Source organism: Rhinolophus sinicus, linkage group LG02, assembly GCF_036562045.2.
Source record: "Rhinolophus sinicus isolate RSC01 linkage group LG02, ASM3656204v1, whole genome shotgun sequence".
NCBI lineage: Eukaryota > Metazoa > Chordata > Mammalia > Chiroptera > Rhinolophidae > Rhinolophus > Rhinolophus sinicus.
The window spans coordinates 111408829-111429202 of NC_133752.1; the positions used below are offsets into that span (position 1 = coordinate 111408829).

The following is a 20374-nucleotide window of genomic DNA, read 5'->3' on the forward strand; positions in this document are numbered from 1 at the left end:
GCTATGCTGTTAGTCTCTGGCATAGCAAGGCAGCCGGTCTTAGCAGTCTTTGGAAAGAAAGGAAATGCTTCCCTTTGGGAACTCCTGGCTGTGCTGCTGTTGTCCGATGATTTGGGGGAGGGGCTTAAGGATGAGCAGGAATGACAGAGCTGTCATCCGCAGCCTTCTCTCCACCGGCCACTTCATTTCTATCACCATAAAGATGAGAGAAAGACTTTGGATCTTGACAAACACCTCCTCAAGTGTAAGTCCAGTTCATTTATTTCCTTCCCTATTTTCAAGTTAAGTGTTCACTCCTTATACCTGAACAACCAACCGGTTCGTTGTGGTCTAACCCACAGAGCTTCAACACGTTTTTCCTAAAATACGAATTTGTATCATAATACCCTCATTTGAAAACTGATCGTGGTTCCCAGTTCTTTAACCATTGTAAATTTCCCAATATGGCCTCATTTTCCCTCTCATTCTTTTACTGAATTTCCCAATACGGGTCTCTTTTCCAATCTCCTCCTGCTCCTGGGACAAGTCCTGTTTTGCCCCCAAGACCTCGTTCTGACCTCGTCCCAGGCAGGCTTTCTCCTCGCCAGCAATCCCCACCTGAAGCTTCCTTCCTGTCCATGCTCATGGCTTGCTTCCTCCATAAAGTTGTCCTTGACTGATCCAATGCCATGATGGCTTCCCACTCACTTGGGACTGCCTTGGTATTTATGAATACAGGTATCTAGTCTGCATCACCTTCTTCCGACACGCTGCCCTGGAATGTGTACATTTCTTCTCCAGAGACTGAACATTTCCTAAAGGTACAAACTTCCCTGTTCTACTTTCTGTCCCATACTCTCTTGCCTGGTATAGTTTTCCGGTGCTGTAACACATGGCTCTTGGCCGATATCCAGTGACAATACCTAATACTAGGGAACATTTATTGATCACCTATTACATGCACCGAACCAAGTGTCTGACATCCATTTTTCTAATTTAATCGTCACTAAAATTCTATGTGGCATATGCCATTATTATCCTCACTTTGAGCACAGGGAAACTAAGGTGTAAAGAGGTTAAGTGACTTGCTCAGACAGCGACTGAATAGGGATCCTGATTGGAATCCAGATCTTTCTATTCTTCCCCAACACAAGTAAATACATCACATACTTGGTAGCTCCCCCCTGTCATGAGCACATAACTGATTTATAGGAAGTAGCACAAAAAGCAATGTTTATTTAAAAAACAGGCTGATTGCAAAATTACTAGTACACACACACACACACACACACACACACACACACACAGCCTGATGGAGGAAAAAAGCCAGATTTCTCCCAACCAAAACGACATGTGGATTGAGAATAGGCCAGGCTGCTTAAAGTTGGAGAAATTATTATAAACCAGAATTGTTTTAGAGAGCTGGTGCTTACGTTTATGCTGGGATGGAAATGACGAACCAGGCCAAGAGATGAAGGGATAGGAAGATGGACCCTGGCATGGTGGGAGGGGCTCGTGGGAGATGCTGGCAGACGTGAGGGGCAAAGTGGTCACCTAAAGAAATGTTAAAGCTTGGGGAGAAAGTGGAAAGAAATTTTAGATCACTGGTAACAGAAAAACTGACCAAGGGACTATGTCTTCAGCAAGAGAAGACCCTACTTTGATGACATAAAACTATGTTACCATTCGATGAATCCAGCTACCAGCTCTTTTTAAAACTCAAATTTGATCACGTGACATTTCTGCTTAAAACCCTTCAAAGGTTCCTCATCTCCTACAGGATGAAGTCAAACCCCCTCACCACACGACACAAGGCCTTTCAAAACCTAACTCTGTCAACCTTTCCATCCTGTTTTGGTTTTCAGTTTGTGCTCCAAACACCCCACACTGCCTGTATATACTTCCTTCCCCACCCCTCATACCGTTTGTCCCCTGTGTGCCTTACTAACTTCTGGGAATGCTTCCCCCCTATGTGTGCAGATCAAGCTCCTTTGTCCTTGAGGTCACACCTTCAAAGAAGCCTTCCCTGACCACCCAATACAAAGAAGGCCCCTCCCTTCCATCCCCTATTTCCATCTTTCTCTTTCTAGCTTCTTGCATAGTTTTGTCACAGCATTTAATATATCATAATGTGGTATAATGTGGCATGCTAATCTGTTTGTATTTTTCTTTCCTCATAAGCTCTGCAAATGGTCTCGTTCACCATTTTCTCTCAGTGGTTAGGATGGTGCCCAAGGGTACCTAGTAGGTGCTCAATAAATATGTGCTGGTTGAAAAAAGAGAAGAGCCCTCTTTGGCTCTCAAGGATATAATAGCTAGGCCACTGAAGCCAGCCCCTCATGGAAACAAAGAAGTCCTTTTGGCTTCCATACAGCCCAGCCCACTGCCCAGCAGAAAAGCTGCTTCTGCTGATGTACCCATAATTGGGGAATCTACTGTTAGCTGCTAATTGAGATTCTGGAGATTCCAGGTCCCAGCTTTGTCTCTACCTTTTCCTCAAAGACAAGAGTACCATTCGACGGCTAATGCTGCTTATTATACAGGAACATGACAGTGTCTAAGATGTTGATCCCTGAGGTGCTTTAGTCTAGCTGGGGAAATGAAAAACCTACTCTGAAATGCAGGACACATGAAGCACCCAAGGCAGCGATCACAGTCGGGGTGTGGGACTGGAGCAGAGCCTTGAAGAACATATGCTTCAAATAGGAGGAAAAGAGCAAGGATTTCACTTAAAGATGTGGTTTGGTCCCAGAGAGAAAATGTCAAGGTGCTTTTGGAAGCGTAGGAGAGATATTACAACACATAAAGGAGGACTTGGGTAATTTCCAGTGTTCTCAGGATTACTCTTCTCATTAATTTTATGTAGCCCCTCTGAAATCCGGTATTGAATTCCCACTGAGCATTCAATATCAATCGCCCAGGAAAACTCCCATGAGCATATGCTTCTGGTTTCTGGGGACATCACTGTAGGAATAGGGCCACAGGCCTAGGGGATCAGTCACCTTATGACCACGAAATGATGGTTGAGTAAATCTTCCTAGAGAGCCAAGAAGTATAGAAGTTAAGATGCTGATTACACTCTTTCTTCTCAGTTTCCTCTCTGTCCTCCAGTTCTCTTCCTGATCCAGACCTAAAATCTCAGTGTCCTTTCTGACTCCTTCTTCTCCTTGACCCTCCATGTCAAATCAATTGTCAAGGCGTCTTGACTGCGTTTCCATAATGTTTTAAAAATCTATTCCCAACCCTCCATTCCTACTGCTGTACTCTGAGCTGCTACAAGAGCCAGCTAATTGCTTCTTTTCCCTCCAACAAATTGTGTCTTTTGTCCCATTCTTATCAACTGAATGATTGAATGAATTCCTTCCACACTCAGTCCTCTAATTTCCAAGGTAACAGCCAGCTGCCAGGTTTCTCAAAGTATGGTCCCCAAGCTAACAGTATCAATATCACTTGGAAACTGATTAGATATACAAATGACCAAGCTCTACCCAGACTTACTGAATCTGAAACTCTGAGGCTGGGGCTTGGCATTTGTTTGGACCAGCCCTCTAGGTGATTCTGATGCCCACAAAATTTGAGAACCACTGTCATAAAGCCACCCCAGAGTATGTAATGATATAAAGCACTAAATCTTTCAAGTAGCATGTATGAATTTTAATGGAAAATTTCTATATATCGATGCCTTAAGCCAGTGGTTCCTTACCTGGGGGCTAAAGACTCCTGGGGGCCATAGAACCACACAACACATGGAAACTAAGCATCACCTCTAGAATGAATACATAGGTAATACGTCCACCTACTTTTACTCTGATGGTCTACTTGTACATAGTCCCGCGTAATGAATAAAATACTAATTCGTTTAAAAGTGCTACTGATGATTGGGGTGATGGTTGCACAACTTTAGGAATACATTACGAATCATTAAATTGTGCACTTTAAGCAGGTGAATTGTATGGCAAGTGAATTGTATCTCAATAAAGCTGTTACATTTTTAAAAAGTGTTCCTGATGCAGCAATTCCACTCTTCTGGAGCATCTGCCCACGTGTACACCAGGACACCTGTCGACAATGGTAGTGCTGTCAACAGTTTGACTGGAAACAACACACATATACGTATCCATCAACCACGGATGGACGAACTCACTGTGATACATTAATACGTACAATGAACTATCAGGCAGTAATGAAAACGAAGGAACTACAGTTGCAGGCAACAACACGTGTGAATCTTACAAACATAATCTTGAGAAGAAGCAAGTCACAAAAGAATATATAAACTATGATTCCTTTTACAGCAAAACTATATTGTTTAGTGATCCGTATGTAGGTGGTCAAGCTATAAAGAATAGCAAGGAAATGATTACTGTAAATGTCAGGAGAGTGGTTTCCTCAAGGGTGGAAGAGAGGATTATGATGAGGAGGGGACACATGGGAATTTCTGGAGTGCTAGCAAATGTTTTGTTTCTTAACCTGGGTAATGGGTACATATGTGGGTGGTTCACTTTGTAACAATTTACTAAGTCGAGCATACATGGTCTGTGCCGTTTTCTGTATATGTTACATTACACAAGAAAAAACATTTTAAAATGAGAAAAAGTCTTATCAATACCTAACAGTTTGAGGGGATCTTTATATATTTCCTCAATGGGAAGTAAAACTGTAGTCTCATGGGGCACATGACCTCTTGCAGGGGGCTTAAAAATGGTCTTCATACCAAAAAAGAAACCTCTGCCTTAAACGCATGTTGGAAAATTTAGGTACAGAGACAGCCACATGGGAAACGATTGGAGAGCAGGTGGGGCTGGTGGGGAGGGAGGGGGCTCAATACAACCCACACAGGTACTTTACACGGAGTGCGAGGCCTGGATCAGCTGCACGTGAAGCAGCAGCTGCTGGGGCCAAACCAGGAGGCAACTTGGCATTTTGTTTCTTATCTTCTCACACTAGGAAACCAGGAAACGAGAATCTGATAAAACCATCTTCTGTCTCCCTTTTTTTTGTCAATTATTACTATTGTATCCTGTTTCTCTTACATAAATTTTTTCATAGATACTTTTCTCCCTTAAAACTGTATTTTTAAGTAGTGACCAAAGGTTAACGCAATGATGTACCCAAGACTCTATCAGAAAATTCCATAACTTCTTAAAAGAATCCCCTGATCTTTCTTCTCAGCTCAATTAACGTAGCTGTTCCCTGCCAGCCTTAATTATTTCTCCCAAGGGTTTCTCTGGTCTCTCCAGTTCTTGCTTCCAAGCTTTGCTCAATGAATCCTCTTAGCCCAAAGGCACAGCACTCCTTTGTGTGATCTACTTTCTGGCAGTTGGTGGAGATGAAAATAAAAACGTGGGGGTTTTTTGGAGGTGGTATCCTAACTTCCACCCCGTCACTTTGCAGCAGCCTTTATCTCCCAAACAGCCTGTGTCTTTTCTCGTTGTTTCTCTAGCTTGCAGGAGGAACAATGCCTTGGGTGTGAGGGATGAAGGAGAGGTAGAGGGTGGGTAGAAATGATGAGATTTTAATTCTGGCCCTCAAGAAAGCTGCAAAATGCCCTTCCTCAGAAATGTGTTTGTTATTCACAGTGACAAATTTCCCACAATTTGGGAAGTATAGAGTAAGATGGACCCAATCACATTGCAGGGTGACAGGGACACAGAAATCGATCCTGAGACCTCCACACTAAAATCTAGTTCTTGATGTTTCAGAGAAAAGTGATTCCCAAGTCTCCAGCTCCGGCCTCAAGAAGTGGCCAATTCACATCCTGCTGAACAAACCCCACAGAGCAGGAAGACCAAGTCGCCAAGATACCAGGTCCGTGTGTGGGTCCCAGAAGTGGCAGACCCCAGCTCGCTCATCTGATTTGAAAAGGCAGTTCTCTCCCTGGGCACGTAGCCAAACTCTGTCATTAAGTCCTTTTCTTCCCCCTTCTTCCGCCTACCCCCAATCTGGTTCAGGCCGTTGTTTCTCAGTCTAGTTGTGTAGGACACAGCTCCCTGGCCCATGCTGGTATGATGAGCCTTGCGCTCCCCCGGCTGAGGTAGTCAGCTCACGGCAGCTGGCCGCTCACACTGGCTGCCGGCCCTCACGCTGGCCACCAGCCACTCCTGGAGGCACACCGCAGCACACAGCAGTACACAGCAGCCCTGCTCCAGGGAGAGCTGTTGTTCACAACCTTAGCTGTAGAGGGTGCAGCTCACTGGCCCATGTGGGAATCGAACCAGCCACTTGGGCGTTAGGAGCACGGCGCTCCAACCACCTGAGCCACCGGGCTGGCACAAGAAGTCTTATTCTGTGCAGAATATAAGAGGGATTCTTCCTCCTCCTGCATCCTGATGAATTAAAATAATTTCGAAAGATGCCCTAGAAAACAAAGGCAGAAGTATATGGCCACAAACGAGTGTGGACCTAGGAAATTATTTTAGAAGCATGACAGCCACGGGGTGAACTTTGTTTTCAAGGGAGTTGGAGAGTTGAGGGAAAGCTGTCTGGATGCTCTCACCTTTCTCCAAGTATCTCCTGGGTCTGGTATGGTATGAGGAAAACATTACCCTGGGCAATTGCCACCCACATCCACAAATGCCCTGGTGTGGATAGTGAATGAAGCAAATAAATGGAATTCTGGATCCCCATCACAGGCAGGTTGACAACCTCTCTCTATGCCATGGGCTAATTAGAATAAAAATGTATCTTGTGTTACCAAGTAAATGTGTTCCTGTTTTTTGCAAATGGAAGCATATTTTTAAGGGGCCTGGGGAAATCTTACTCTTTAACAAAGCAGGGATCACCAACTGGCAGATAACCAAATCTCACTGGCTAACACAATGTTTTGAAAGTTTTGGAATACGAATGCTTTGATGGGTGGGGGAGGAGGAGCTCCCTAACTTTCCAAAATCCCCACTGCTCTTAATTGCATTTATCCTGGCTGCTCAATGCATTCATTTTGCTTGGCTGGTGCTCAAAGGCTTTTAAGTATGGCACTCTGCTATTTAAAGAATCTTAATATATGTGTTATATATTATAATTATATTACATATATAACAGTCATTTTACTGTATGAATAACCACTGAATTATTTACATATCTGGCATATCTGGATTTGCACATATGGGGTTTTATGAAAGTAGTGCTACCAAGTCTCCTTTTTCCTAAACAATTCTGTAATTCCATCCCAGAAGCCAGGTTTGGATGAGAAGTTATTACCTCACCTTATTCTAGTCTTCTTGCTCTCTTGAGGTCTACTGAAGCTGCCAACCTTCTGCTCCAAAAATTGGCAATTTCCATTAGGAAAAACAGGATAGTTATTTCATTTTTATAAATAAATGGGAGGTGCATGTTGCAGCAGAAAGAAGAAGAGAAGCAGCAGCTCCGGGCCCAGACGCCTTACATGCTGAGTGCCAGAGACTGTCCTTCAGCCTTCATCAGCCAGGTTAATGGCAGAGGAATGACTGTGTCCCAATGGGCTCCAATGGCACAGTGGGAAAGGAGAGACTGCAAGTCACTGCTACCTGTAACGTACTGCTCATGCAGACGTGACACCTGGCTTTGCATCCCCGGGTACCAGTAACTAAGTTATATGGGTCTTCCTGTTGCTTTCCCAGGCTGTTGCCCTGTTTCAAACTGATCCTTACACCGCTGTGGAACAGTTCCTTCATCTTCAGAGGGAGGGAGTGCCAAGCAGCTTTCTAACGAAAACATGGCAGAAAGAGTCCGGTCCTCTCAGGCACATGCCCACTTCCTTCCTCGCCAGATGAGAACAGCCAGGGTAGCGTGGCTACCTCTTCTCAGCTCCCCGTGTCAGTGCTAAGACACTCACCATTCTTTACCACAACTAGAGTCACTGCCAGCTGTCTTCAGACTAGACTAGTGCGTCTCACACGTTCTGATCTTGGGAAGGAAGTAACTTCTGTGGCTGCCTCAGGAAAAAGCATGATCACCACATTCAGGCCCAGGCAGGTTAAAGACGCATTTGGTTCATCGCTGAGGTTCTTTTGTTTCTTTTATGGTTCTGCCAGGTCTCTCAAATCTCTTGCTAAATTGCTCCCATGGCTGCCAGCTTTCCAGGTGAAAGCTGGAGGGGATGAGGGAGGCCAAGCCCTGTGATCTGCGCTGCCTCAACAAGGGGCTGTGTGGAAAATGATGGTGACACCAGCTGGCCCCGGGGAGCCCCTCACATTCCGCACCCACTCGATGAATGTTAAATAGTCTTCATTTAACAAATATTTATTGTGGGCCTACTAAGCACGTAGCACTTTATAGGAGATTATAATAAATTAATAAGACGTTACTCTCCTTGGAACTCAGTGTCTCTACACTGTCCAATATGGTAGCCACAGGGCACATAAGTTTAAAATGAATTAAAATTAAATATTCAGTTGCTCAGTGGCAGTAACCACATTTCAAATGCTCAATAACCACATGTGTCGAGTGGCTATTGCTTTGGACAGAGATTACAGAACATTTCCATCACCACAGAGTTTATGGATGGTGCTGGTCTATAGGGGAAACCAGGCAAGAAAACAAATTGTCACTCATACAAAACCAAAAAGACCATTTGGAATCTACTGTTAAGTGTAACATGGGCTATAAGGAAGGTAACATGCAAAATACCACGGGCACTGGGGGAAAAGCAACGAAGTCGAAGCCACGTCCCAGTATCAACACCCCAGCGATGGGCCAGGGAAATACACTTTTTCTATTCCCATGACAACCTTGATTTCTCATCTTTATAGTTAATCATTAGGAAAAGCAGGCTCTGTGATAAACTTGGGAGGAATTTCCCATTATCAGAAAGAACTAAATGGGTAGCAATTTTGTATTTGCTATTCAGAGTAAAGGAAATTAAGACCCATGCCGAAAAGTAATTTAAATGGAATTCTTTCTGTGACTCCAACTCAATAAATATTATCGAGCACCTACTAGGTCTTACTCAAAGATAAGAGAAATTCTTATAATCTTGTAGGGGTGAGGCAAACATGTATGAGATTACAATATTCAGCAGAGTGATATATTATAATGGAGGTACCAAGTGCTATCCAATTAGTCCTAAGAAAGACTAATTAATTCCAAAGGAGGGGCTGCTTCATGATGAAGGAGGTATTTGAACTCATCCCTAAGACGACAGGCAGGATTCCCACAGTGGGAGATGGGAGAGTGAGGCCCTTCTAGTGGGGAAAGCTGCAGAGGCCTGAAAACACACGACACATTTTGAGGATGACAGGAATCTCATATAACAATTTCATGTCCAAAATTCAACTATAGAAAAGAGAGAGAGAAAGAAAGAGAGAACCAAAGCCAAAATCCAAAGAAAAACAGAAGTCATTAATTCTGGGTGAAGTAGGACTTCATATGGGAGCCCCTCAGGGAAGATCTGGAGGCCCTGCTGAGAAGTCGGGCTTCATTCCGAAACGTGCAGGGACCATGCAAAGCATTTAAACAGGAAGGAGACACCATCAGACCCACAGTTAGGAAAACTGGCGATAGTGTGCTGGCAAAAATGACTGACAGTGTAGAAAGTGAGTCAAGAGGTTGGGATCCCAGCTGGGAGAGCTAATCCCGCAGAAACACGATAAGGGGCAGAATGAGAGCGCTGTCAGCCTGAATGGAAAGGAGGGAAGAGGTGTGGTCTGTGCATGATGCAGCCACAGGAATGACAAATGTTAGCAGTGGGAACCAACCACCGGTACAGGCCCTGGGACCACGTGCCTTGGTCACTACTGAGTTGACATAAAGAATACAGACAATGGTATGTCTGCATGTGTCCTTGGGGAGAGCCCACTACTTCTGTGCTCATCTCCAAGGCTGCAATAGGTGGTTGGAGCAGGTGGTTTGATCTTCATGGGATATGGCCATCTTGCAAACACATGCCATTGATCAGAAAGAGTCACCACTACTGAAAAAACAAACAGCACCTAGGAAGAGTCAGCAGAAAATACCTTTATTAAAATTAACAAAAATATATAGTTAATAGTAGCAATACTTATTAATAACTTCTGCATTCCTGGGTATAAATGTATTTGTCCAAGAAGTACTTCACCCTCATTTGATGTCTTTCCACTTTCGACCCTCAAAGCTATTTGTGGGAGAGCTCACTCGATCGTCTCTAAAACTGCACACAGCTTGACTACATTTTCCAGCCTCCATTGCACTAGATGTGGTCCTATGACTGAGTTCTTTCTAATGGAATGTTAGAAGTGATGTCTGCAGCTTCCGGGCCTGGCCCATAAAACCCTCCACCAAGCAAGTCCCTCGCTCCTCCTTTCAGCTTGATGCAGGTGGGTCCAGCAGCTTTCCAAGTGATAGCGAAAGGTAGAGTCACAGGACAGAAGGAGCCCAGGTCCCAAAATTACCACTTCTGGAGAACTGCCTGCCAATAAGGGACGCATATTTTGGTTTTCACATGGGCTATTAACAAACTTCTATGGTTGTAGAACCAATTTACATCTGGGCATCTGTTCATTACCTTAACTAATACAAACTCTTATCATCCTTATTTTATTTTGTGTACAGCTCATCTATATACTTAAAACAAAACCTGTTAAACTGTAAACACCTTATTTTTGTTTGTGGTTGCTCAAGTGGTTCTTAACTAAGGCTATCAAAGGGACTTCCAACTGTGGGTGAATTGTTATCCTCATTAATAATATAGAGAGGTGTCCAGCCGCTCGGTCGTACGAGGACAGAGAATGAATGGGGAAACAATGCCTGAAGCCTGTCCTTTGCGGTCTATGAAATTTTGTCTGTCTGGGAAGATGGTAAAGCACAACTGCCTTGACGTATTAAAAAAGAAAACAAGTCCAGTCCTACATGAAGCTATTTACCTACAGCAAGAGCTAAACAAAACCGCGTCACAGTCTACTGATGCAGCTGCAGCTCCTCCCGACTGTGTGACCCTAGACAAGTCACATAACTGCTCCTGGTCCCGATTTCTCCATGGATGAAGCAAGGGCTGACCCATCCAAGTCCCTAAAGTCTTTTCCAGCCCTACCATCGCTGGAATCTATTGATTAGTCAAGCAATCCAGTTAAACGGGCTCATTAAATTTATTGGGCAATTTATGACTCTTTCAAAATAAATTATTTTTTAAGTTTCCAACCTTTAATGAAAGTAGAGGCTAATAAAACACTAAGGTAGGTTTTAGGGTTTTTTTACATGACAAAAGTAATTAAGATGTTTGGATAGTATCATTTAAAAAATCTTTTCTCACAGATAAAAAAATGTGATTTCATTTTAGACTGTATTTCTTTGATTACTAGTGAGGGCATACACTTTTAGATGTTTATTAGCTATTTGTATTTCCTCTTTCACAGGTCATTTAGGTCTTACGATGAGAACACTTGCAGTAGGGTCACAGGAGGGATATTATCGCGTCTCTCAGCCAGTGACCCACTAATGGGGGGGGGGGTACCTTGCCCAGAACTGTCCCCAGCTCAACAGACCGGCTATAGGACAGCTCAACAGTCCTGCCACTGGTTCAGCTCTGTGCCTCCCAACTCTGCCCGCCTTTCATTATGCATTCAATTCAATGGAATAAAAGTGGCTGCAAGCATCACATTGTGGGGTTCCATATTTATCCTCTTTCTGTGACAGCCACATGCAATTTTCTCAGTTGAGAAGTCAAAGGGGTTACAAATTTTACCTAGGACGAGGAAACCCAGCTGGGCTGTTTGAACCTCTTTCTACTTTTCCATGAATAAAGATTCTACAGACGGGTCCTAAACAAACAAAATTACTAATGATGTATGAGAGAGATAGGTCCTCACATGCAACCGGTCTGGGAGACACTGGCTCTCCCTGGTAAATTCCAGAACAAAAATGTGTTTTTGCCAAAGAAACCCTGTAACTAGATCTGCGCTGAGGTCACACAGAGAGCGGAAGTGATGAATCAGAAGGCATTTTTTGGCTCTGCTGGTTTTCGAAACCTAACCCTGCTCTGTGACCACAGCACTGTCCCCACCTCACCCTTCTGTGTCTAGGTGACAGTGCAAGTGCAGTGATTCAAGGGATGGAAAAAACAATTCTCTCCTGCCATCTGGGTTCTCTCAGCACAATAAAACAACACTGTTGGTTTCAAAAGCATTTAGAATTTCCTTTGAAAAATAGATTAAAAAAACTGACAGGTAAATTTCAATGAGGATCCTCTACAAAAACGCCCAGTCCCCAGCGTCCCCGAGTTCAGATCCAGGAAACACTAGCAGGAGTGCTGTCGGATCTCAGCCACTGGAGCAAGAAGGGAGAAGCGCTTTTTGGCAAAAGGTCCTTATCCTTGTGGCTGTCACTGTCTGGGGTGGCAGGAACGGGCAAAGACAGCTGGATCTGAGGCTCTGACGTACCACAAACAAATGTGCGCTGAAGGCACACAGCATGATCATGGTTTCCTTGTCTTCTTGGCTGCATAAGAGAAGCTGCATTTTTTCCCTACTCATTGCAGCATACCCACTGCACCGCAGAGAGCCGCGATGGGTGGCACCCGCAGATGAAAGCAAGGACAGGAATGTAAAAACACATCCCGATGACAATTTCCAGCTCAAAATGACTGAACTCCCAGGCAAATTTCAGTGGTAAAATGCATTCATGTTTGTGTCGACAGAAACCACACACCCCACCCTAAAAGCCAATACCAACAACCAAAAAGTCAATGGAAAACAGTACAGCATAACACGGCAAGTATAATGTGACCTGATTTGGCTCAGTAGGGAACAGCATGGAATAGTGTGCAGCAAATGACAAATTACTGCATTTTTGCTGCATTAAGAAAACATTCTCAAAGACTGAGGCAACACAGAAATATCTGTGTGTTTTCTATCTCAGCTCCTGCCCAGTCCCAGGTTGCCCCCACCCCCCATGACAGATTCACCGATCTAGTCTTTAAAAATAAAAACAACTTCCGTCCTCCCTTTCTCTCCCACTCTGCTCCCCACCCCCAACACATATTAACCAAAGAAAAAATGATCAGAATTAAAGTCAATATTTATTGAGTGCTGACTGCATACACTGTACTGAAGGATGGGGCTGAGCACAGGCCAGCAGGAGAGTAACAAGGAGAGACAAAGTCCTCGCCCTGCCTTGTTCAGCAGTGAGGGCAGCCAGGCTGGAGAGGTCCAGGGAGGAAGTGGCCATCAGGCAAGAGGGTGTCCAGGCTGAAGAGCAGGGCCTAGTTCCCATCCCTGTTCAATTCTGGGCAGCAGCTTCCCCAGGACCTCTACCTGTTTGTTTAGCCTGTCGAACAAACAGAACTTGTGACCATTTGTACGCACAGAGGTAAACTTGCCTTGACCCATTAAGCCCCTTCTGACAAACAAACAGCTTTTTTATTGAAAGAAAACAGAGTCAAATACACAAATACTCAATATACAGCTTGATGACATTCTACATATGCATATACCCACGAAACCACCACACCGATCAAGGACCATCTAACCAAGCGGCAAGCCAAACCGATCGGCTGTAGAGAAAGGCTGGAAGACAATCTCTAACTGCCTTGGATCTCTAATACGCCTTTCAAAAGTTGTTTTATTGCTGTTGTTGATTTTATTTTGCTGTTTAGAGGTAATCTACTTTATTGGGGGTGGAGGTCCACTCAGACAGGATCTAGAAAACATTCTCCTAGCAGGCACACACTCACTCATTCAGGGCAGAATTTCCTACTTGTTTAGGGATCTTTCAGGATCCCTAACATTTAAGGAATGTTTAAGAAAACATTCAGGATTCAACCTATTGTTGCCATATATTTGCATCCTTCTTTATGTTTAGAAACAGGGTGTAAAGCAGTTTAACTTTTACATGTAATCTGGGTACTTGGTCTTACATAACACTACAAACTTAATTTCTTCTGTTTTTTTTCTTTGTGAACAATTTCTTTTCCATGGTAGAACAGTGGTAGAATGTTATTTTTCAGTCTTCAAGTCTCCCTTTTCCAGCTTTGTCTTAGAATTTAAACGAACGGGATAAAAAAAAATTAAGCCTGATTTTCTTTTAAAGAAAAACAAAACAAACCTCTCAGTGTGGAACATGATCCATGTATTAAAATTGAACAACCAGCTCTTTCCCACAGCAACGGATAATTTAAGATGATCTAATATTAACCGTGTGATGCTTTATATCGGTCAAGGATTTAAATGCTCAGATTTTAAGCACTTACGTTTTTATAACACAGAACACAGAACAATATTAGTTAGCATATTATCTCATGTAGTAGTCACACCTTTCTATCAATTTATGACACCATACGGGCTGTTTTCAAAAAATGCTATGTTTATGTTGAAAATTATGGTGGTCAGGATATAAGTGTAGCGTAAGGAAGCAAATACGCGCTTCCTACAGTGAAGCATTACAGACTACGACACGCTGCTGATGAAATCACAATGCAATTTTAGCTTTAATTTTAGCTCTACCAGCTGTGATGATTTCTTAGTTTATATATTATTTCTCAAAATATGTCAACCTTTTTAAATGCATAGGCATAAAAATCAAGAAAACAGGGAACTAAGATCCCATTTTGAAATGGATCTCAAAGCTTGTGTTTTCCATTTTCCCACAGCACTTTAGCAGTCACTAACACGCCTGGGGGACACACATAATCGCGCTATTGAAAATGCCTACTTTTCCTTCCCCATTGCAGTTCTGTCAATTAGCAATCCTAATCACTTAGTGGCATAAGTGATCACATTTCTGTGTACTTCTGCCAGTGTCTGATGATTTCCCAACTGCATGAGTTTTATTGAAACATGGAGCACAAAGCGCTCCTCATGCATCTGAGGGAGGGGACTCAGAGGTGCTCTGCAGCTCACAGGAAAGGTGGACACAACCTCACTGTTCCAATGACCCTGAGAAAGTCACTTCTTCATTCTATGCCTTATTTTCTCTACTTGTAAAAACTAAACCACCAGCCCCCCAAAAACAAAACACAGAAAAACAAGCTCCTCGTTAAATGTCTACATCAAGCTCTCAAAGCTTTAAAGAGAAGGTGTCACCTAGTTACTAAGTTTTTTTTATTACGCCCACAATGTTGACAACTTCAGTTTAGGTTCCCTTAAGCAGCTAAATCAAGGACTCCCGATGGTTACAACAGCAGGCATGATTACTTAAGTTACTTGAAACTTTTGGCCTTAAATGGTGAGTGAAGTTTAAAAATAAAAAATAAACAACGAAAAAGAACCTCACTGAATTCTAGGTCTCAAGAGAGACAAGTTGTTCCAACTTGGGGAAAAAATGTGGACTGGTTTTTGTTCTGTTTTCATGTCCCCCCTGGCGGGAGGGAAGCCAGAGCGTAGCATGTGTTGTGGACACATCTTTGGGAATAACTGGTATCCAGGAAAAGTAGCCGGATCACATGCTATCAGGGTTAATTTTTTTTATCTCTTAACCATCTTTTCTGGGGTGTGAAGAGTTAACACTAGCAAGGCGGGAACTTCGCTTTTTCACCCCTTGAGATTCTGGCTATTTTTTTAAACTTTTAACCCTATCTTCTTGGCAGAAAGGGGGACCTGGCTGTGAACTCTGGCAACAGGGCCAATCCCTAATACTCCTCTGGGTCTGGCATTATGTAAGAAATGTAAATGCTCGGTTCATCCAAATAGGACTTTCCAGCAAAGCCTGGCTCCGCGCCAGCACCTCCTCAGAGAGGGAATAACCTTCAAACTCCGGCCCAGCAAAGCTTTAGACAGCAGAGTCCCAGGCCCGATGTGGACTTACAAACCAGTTCTCAGTGAGAACGATCTGGGTCCCATCCTTGCCTTTGGATATTTATCAAGATCTGACAAATCTGCTAGGACCCTGATAAAAATGCCCTTCATCCTCAGCAGAGAGAACACAGCCTCAGGCTGTGGAGATGCAGTCAAGTTAGCTGTGTGGTCCCAGGTCATGAAAGGTTGGAATTTAGTCACAATCTGTGCCTACTGCCCTGGGAGAAGAGAACGGAAGCTACTTACAAACAGCCCTTCCCACTCCAGGCTCAGCCCTCAGTACTCAAGCTCTGGGAGGAGCTCTAATGCAGAAACTGTCCCGTCCCACAAATATAAAATGGCATTTCATAAACACTGACATGCAGGAGCTTCACTTGAGACGTCTTCCTTCCTCTCCTCTCCAAATGTCCCGCCTTTTCTGCTTCCTTCTTCTCTGCCAGGAGTAGACTAATAAGTGACTCTAGGAGCACTTTTCCCTCTCTTCAGATCCTGGCACTCTCTTCTTGCCTTCCGCCATACTCCTCCTCTCTCCGCACTGCCCCTCTGTGCCAAAAATCTCTCTGAGATGCTGCTCACTGAATCTCATTGAAAGAGGTAACTGACACCAAGAGTGGGCTCTTTCCTGGATAAAGGGCTAATAGGGAAGTAACCACTAGAGGGTGACATAATTACACACAAACACATTCCTTTGGGACCCTACAAGACCAGAGCCTGCCAGGCACCCAAGCTGTGGGCCTGCAGGCATAAGTAGATGAGCAGCACATCTACCCACAGGCTGTGCACTCACACAGGCGGCTCTCCCTACACACACACACCCTCTCACTGACCTGCTTTGGCGAGCAAATCAGCCTTTTAAGTGTTTTGCTTGAAAGCCACACCTCACCAGGGCCCAATACTGCTGATATTATAGTCAATCTCATTCAGTGTTTGTTGGCTTCTTTTTAATACAGTTTTTGAAAGGGGAGGTTATCTCTTTTTTTTTTTTATTTTTTATTTCATTTCTTTCATTTTTCAATTACAGTTGGCATTCAATACTGTGTTATTTTCAGGTGTATAACACAGTGATTAGACATTGATATAACTTATGAAGGGATCCCCACCGGTAATGCTGGTAACTATTTGACATTATAGTTATTACAATATTATTGACTATATTCCACCTGCTGTATTTTCCATCCCTGGGACTATTTTGAATCTGCTAATTTATACTTCTTTTTTTTTTCTTTGGTTGTTTTACTTATTGCTGTTTCCAAACATCTAAAACAGTGACTAGCATAGCATGTTTAATGAGTATATGTTTGTTAGAGAAATTAAATAACATAAAACCATAAAAAATAATGAAACTCTCAAATAAGGGTGTTTCTAGATGTAAAGCTGAATAAAATGGTAATAGACATTGGGAACAAAATAAAAGACAACAACAAAAAGCATAGCCTCATTAATCCATGAAGTTTTAGGCAGACAAGGATAAAAACATCAGCTGAATAATAGCAGTACAACATTTTGTTTTATTCTCTGTGAAATATGCCCCTAAAATAATTTAAAATGAAAGATAATTTTGGAGGGACTTCCGGAAAAATGGCGGCGTGAGGTGAGCCTCTGTAAAGCTCCCCTGGAATTTACAAAGAATCGAACAACAAAAACTCCACAAAGGACTCCCTGCACAGCAGACAGGCAAGACGAAGAGGCCCACTACCGACTGAAATCACCTACAGGTGGGAGATTCGCGCGAGTGGAGGGAGGAGGAGGAAAGGGAGAAGCGCGGAGACGGAGCCGTGCGGGCGCAGGACGCAGACCCAGCTCAGTGCGCCGAGCTCGCTGCTTCCCGGAGCTACCGCAGCTGCGGGAGAGGGAAGAACTCGGACTGCTAGGGCTCCGCCAGGGCTCCACAGGGCTGAGGGGGCAGCATATAACACGGCTGAACCCAACGCTCACGGCAGAGACCTCGGAGAAAAGACTGAGGGAAAAAGGCTGAAAACGGGGGTTTAAGCCCGCACTGCCGAGCAGAGAACGGAGCCTTAGGCACTGAGACCAGCCGCCCCCTCCCTCCCCTCCCGGAGCTCGCCCCGCCCCCACCTGCCCGGTGCTAGAAGCGAAACAGTAGCAGTGTCAGATCAAAACAACAGAAAATTTGCTGTTTTGAGAACTGTGGACGGCAAACACAAATTCACAGCCCAACTAGTTCCAGCAAAGGGGAGAGAGCTGTGGAAGCAGGACCGGCTATGGTGGTGGTCGCCGCCATTGCTCTGGCCCACCTCTCACAACTCACCCCGCCCCTGACCCCACCTATCTGGGCGGATCCCTGCAGGAGTAAACAGAACTGCTGAAACACACGGGCTCTGAATCAGGAGCTGGAAGAGCTTTGGAACATCAAAAGCTCTCCGCATACCCACCGGGACACTGCGCCCTGTGACCTAGACGAACTATTAACAGAGGAGAAGCCCGTCTCCCAGGGAATTACCCCACTGTGTGAGAAGTTGGAATAGTGCAGGGAAAACATAGCACTACTGTGTGGGAGAAGAAAAATAAGTTGCAGTTGGAGAAATAATAAAACATTCTACCAACAAGCACTGGCAAACAAAAGAAAGACCGCATTCTATCAACCTGTTGCAGAAGTCACTCCTGTAGATGTCTAGGAAGAGAAATAGTAAACCAGTAATCGCCATGAATAACCAAGGCAACAAGATAGCTCAGAAAGAAAGTGAAAATCTCCAGAGAAGGCACTTAAAGATACAGAAATATGTGACTTAAATGACAGAGAATTCAAGATTGCAGTTCTGAAAAAACTCAACGAGATACAAGAAAACACAGATAGGCAGTTAAAGGAACTCAGAAACTCAATCAAAGAACAGCATGAGCATTTTACGAAAGAGATTGAAATCTTAAAAAAAACCAAATAGAATTTCTGGAGATTAAGAACTCAATAGAAGAAATTAAGAATGAAATAACCAGCTTAGGTAGTAGAGTTGACCAGATGGAGCAAAGAATCAGTGACATCGAAGATAGAAACCTGGAAATGACACAAATAGAAGAAGAAAGAGACTTGAGACTTAAAAGAAATGAAAGAACTCTACAAGAACTTTCTGACTCCATCAGAAAGAGCAATATAAGAATAATGGGCATACCAGAAGGAGAAGAAAGAGAGAAGGAACAGAGAATATATTCAAACAAATTGTCGATGAGAACTTCCCAAATTTGTGGACAGAACTGGACCCTCGAATCCAAGAAGCAAATAGAACACCTAGTTACCTCAATCCCAACAGGCCTTCTCCAAGGCACATTGTATTGAAGCTGTCTAAAATCAACGACAAAGAAAGAATCCTCAAGGCAGCCAGGGAAAAGAAGACGGTAACTTACAAAGGAAAGCCCATTAGATTATCATCAGATTTTTCAGCAGAAACTCTACAAGCCAGGAGGAAGTGGAACCAAATATTCAAACTATTGAAAGAGAGAAATCATGAGCCAAGAATAATATATCCAGCAAAGATATCCTTTAGATATGAAGGAGGAATAAAGACCTTTCCAGACATACAGAAGCTGAGGGAATTTTCTAATACACGACCTGCACTACAAGAAATACTAAAGGAGGCTATTCGACCACCATCAACAGGGACAATTTGTGGCAACCACAACTCAAAAAGGGGGAGAGTAAAGGCCTGAACCGGAATATGGGAATGGAGAAAGTAAGCGTGCTGAAGAAAATGGAATACTCTAAATATCAAACTTTCTTTTACATAAACTTAAGGGTAACCACTCAAAATAAATCCAGAATTGAAATATATACTGAAATAAAAGAAGAAACAGAGAGAAACATCATAGAATACCACCACACAGAAATAATAGACAACAACAAAAAGGCAAAGAAACAATGGAGACACAGCCTTACCAGAAAACTAAAGATAGAATGACAGGAAATCCTCACATATCAATAATCACCCTAAATGTAAATGGACTGAACTCACCAATAAAAAGGCACAGAGTAGCAGATTGGATCAAAAAACTAAACCCAACCATATGCTGTCTCCAAGAGACACATCTCAGCTACAAGGACAAGCATAGACTCAAAGTGAAAGGGTGGAAATTGACACTCCAAGCAAATGGTACCCAGAGAAAATCAGGTGTAGCCATAATGATATCAGATGAAACAGACTTCAAGGTGAAAAAGATAACAAGAGACAAAGATGGACATTTCATAATGGTGAAGGGGACTGTACAACAAGAAGACATAACAGTCATCAATATTTATGCCCCCAATCAGGGAGCACCGAAATACACCAAGCAACTTCTAACAGAACTAAAGGGAGAAATTGACCAAAACACAATTATACTAGGGGACTTAAATACATCATTGACAGCTATGGATAGATCATCCAAACAGAAAATAAATAATGAAACAGTAGCCCTAAATGACACATTAGATGAAATGGACATAATTGACATTTATAGAGCACTTCATCCTAAAACATCAGACTATACATTCTTTTCTAGTGTACATGGAACATTCTCAACAAATTTAAGAAGATTGAAATCATACCATGCATATTCTCTGATCACAAGGCTTTGAAATTGGATATCAACTGTAAAAAGAAAGCGGGAAAAAACACAAATACATGGAGACTAAACAACATACTTTTAAAGAAGGACTGGGTCAAAGAAGAAATTAGAGGAGAGATCAAAAGATACATAGAAACAAATGACAATGAAAATACATCCTACCA

General features: G+C 43.2%; 1 protein-coding gene and 1 long non-coding RNA gene across 3 annotated transcripts in view; both read right to left on the bottom strand.

Annotated features, from left to right (window-relative positions):
- WNT5B (Wnt family member 5B) overlaps positions 1-20374 on the bottom strand; it is a 113480-nt gene that overhangs the window by 17110 nt on the left and 75996 nt on the right. The window lies entirely within an intron of this gene.
- On the bottom strand, positions 12925-16462 carry LOC141570052 (uncharacterized). Its single transcript, XR_012493811.1, has 2 exons — positions 16016-16462; positions 12925-13191 (listed from the first exon to the last, which is right to left on the bottom strand). It is a non-coding gene; the product is annotated as an uncharacterized LOC141570052 (long non-coding RNA).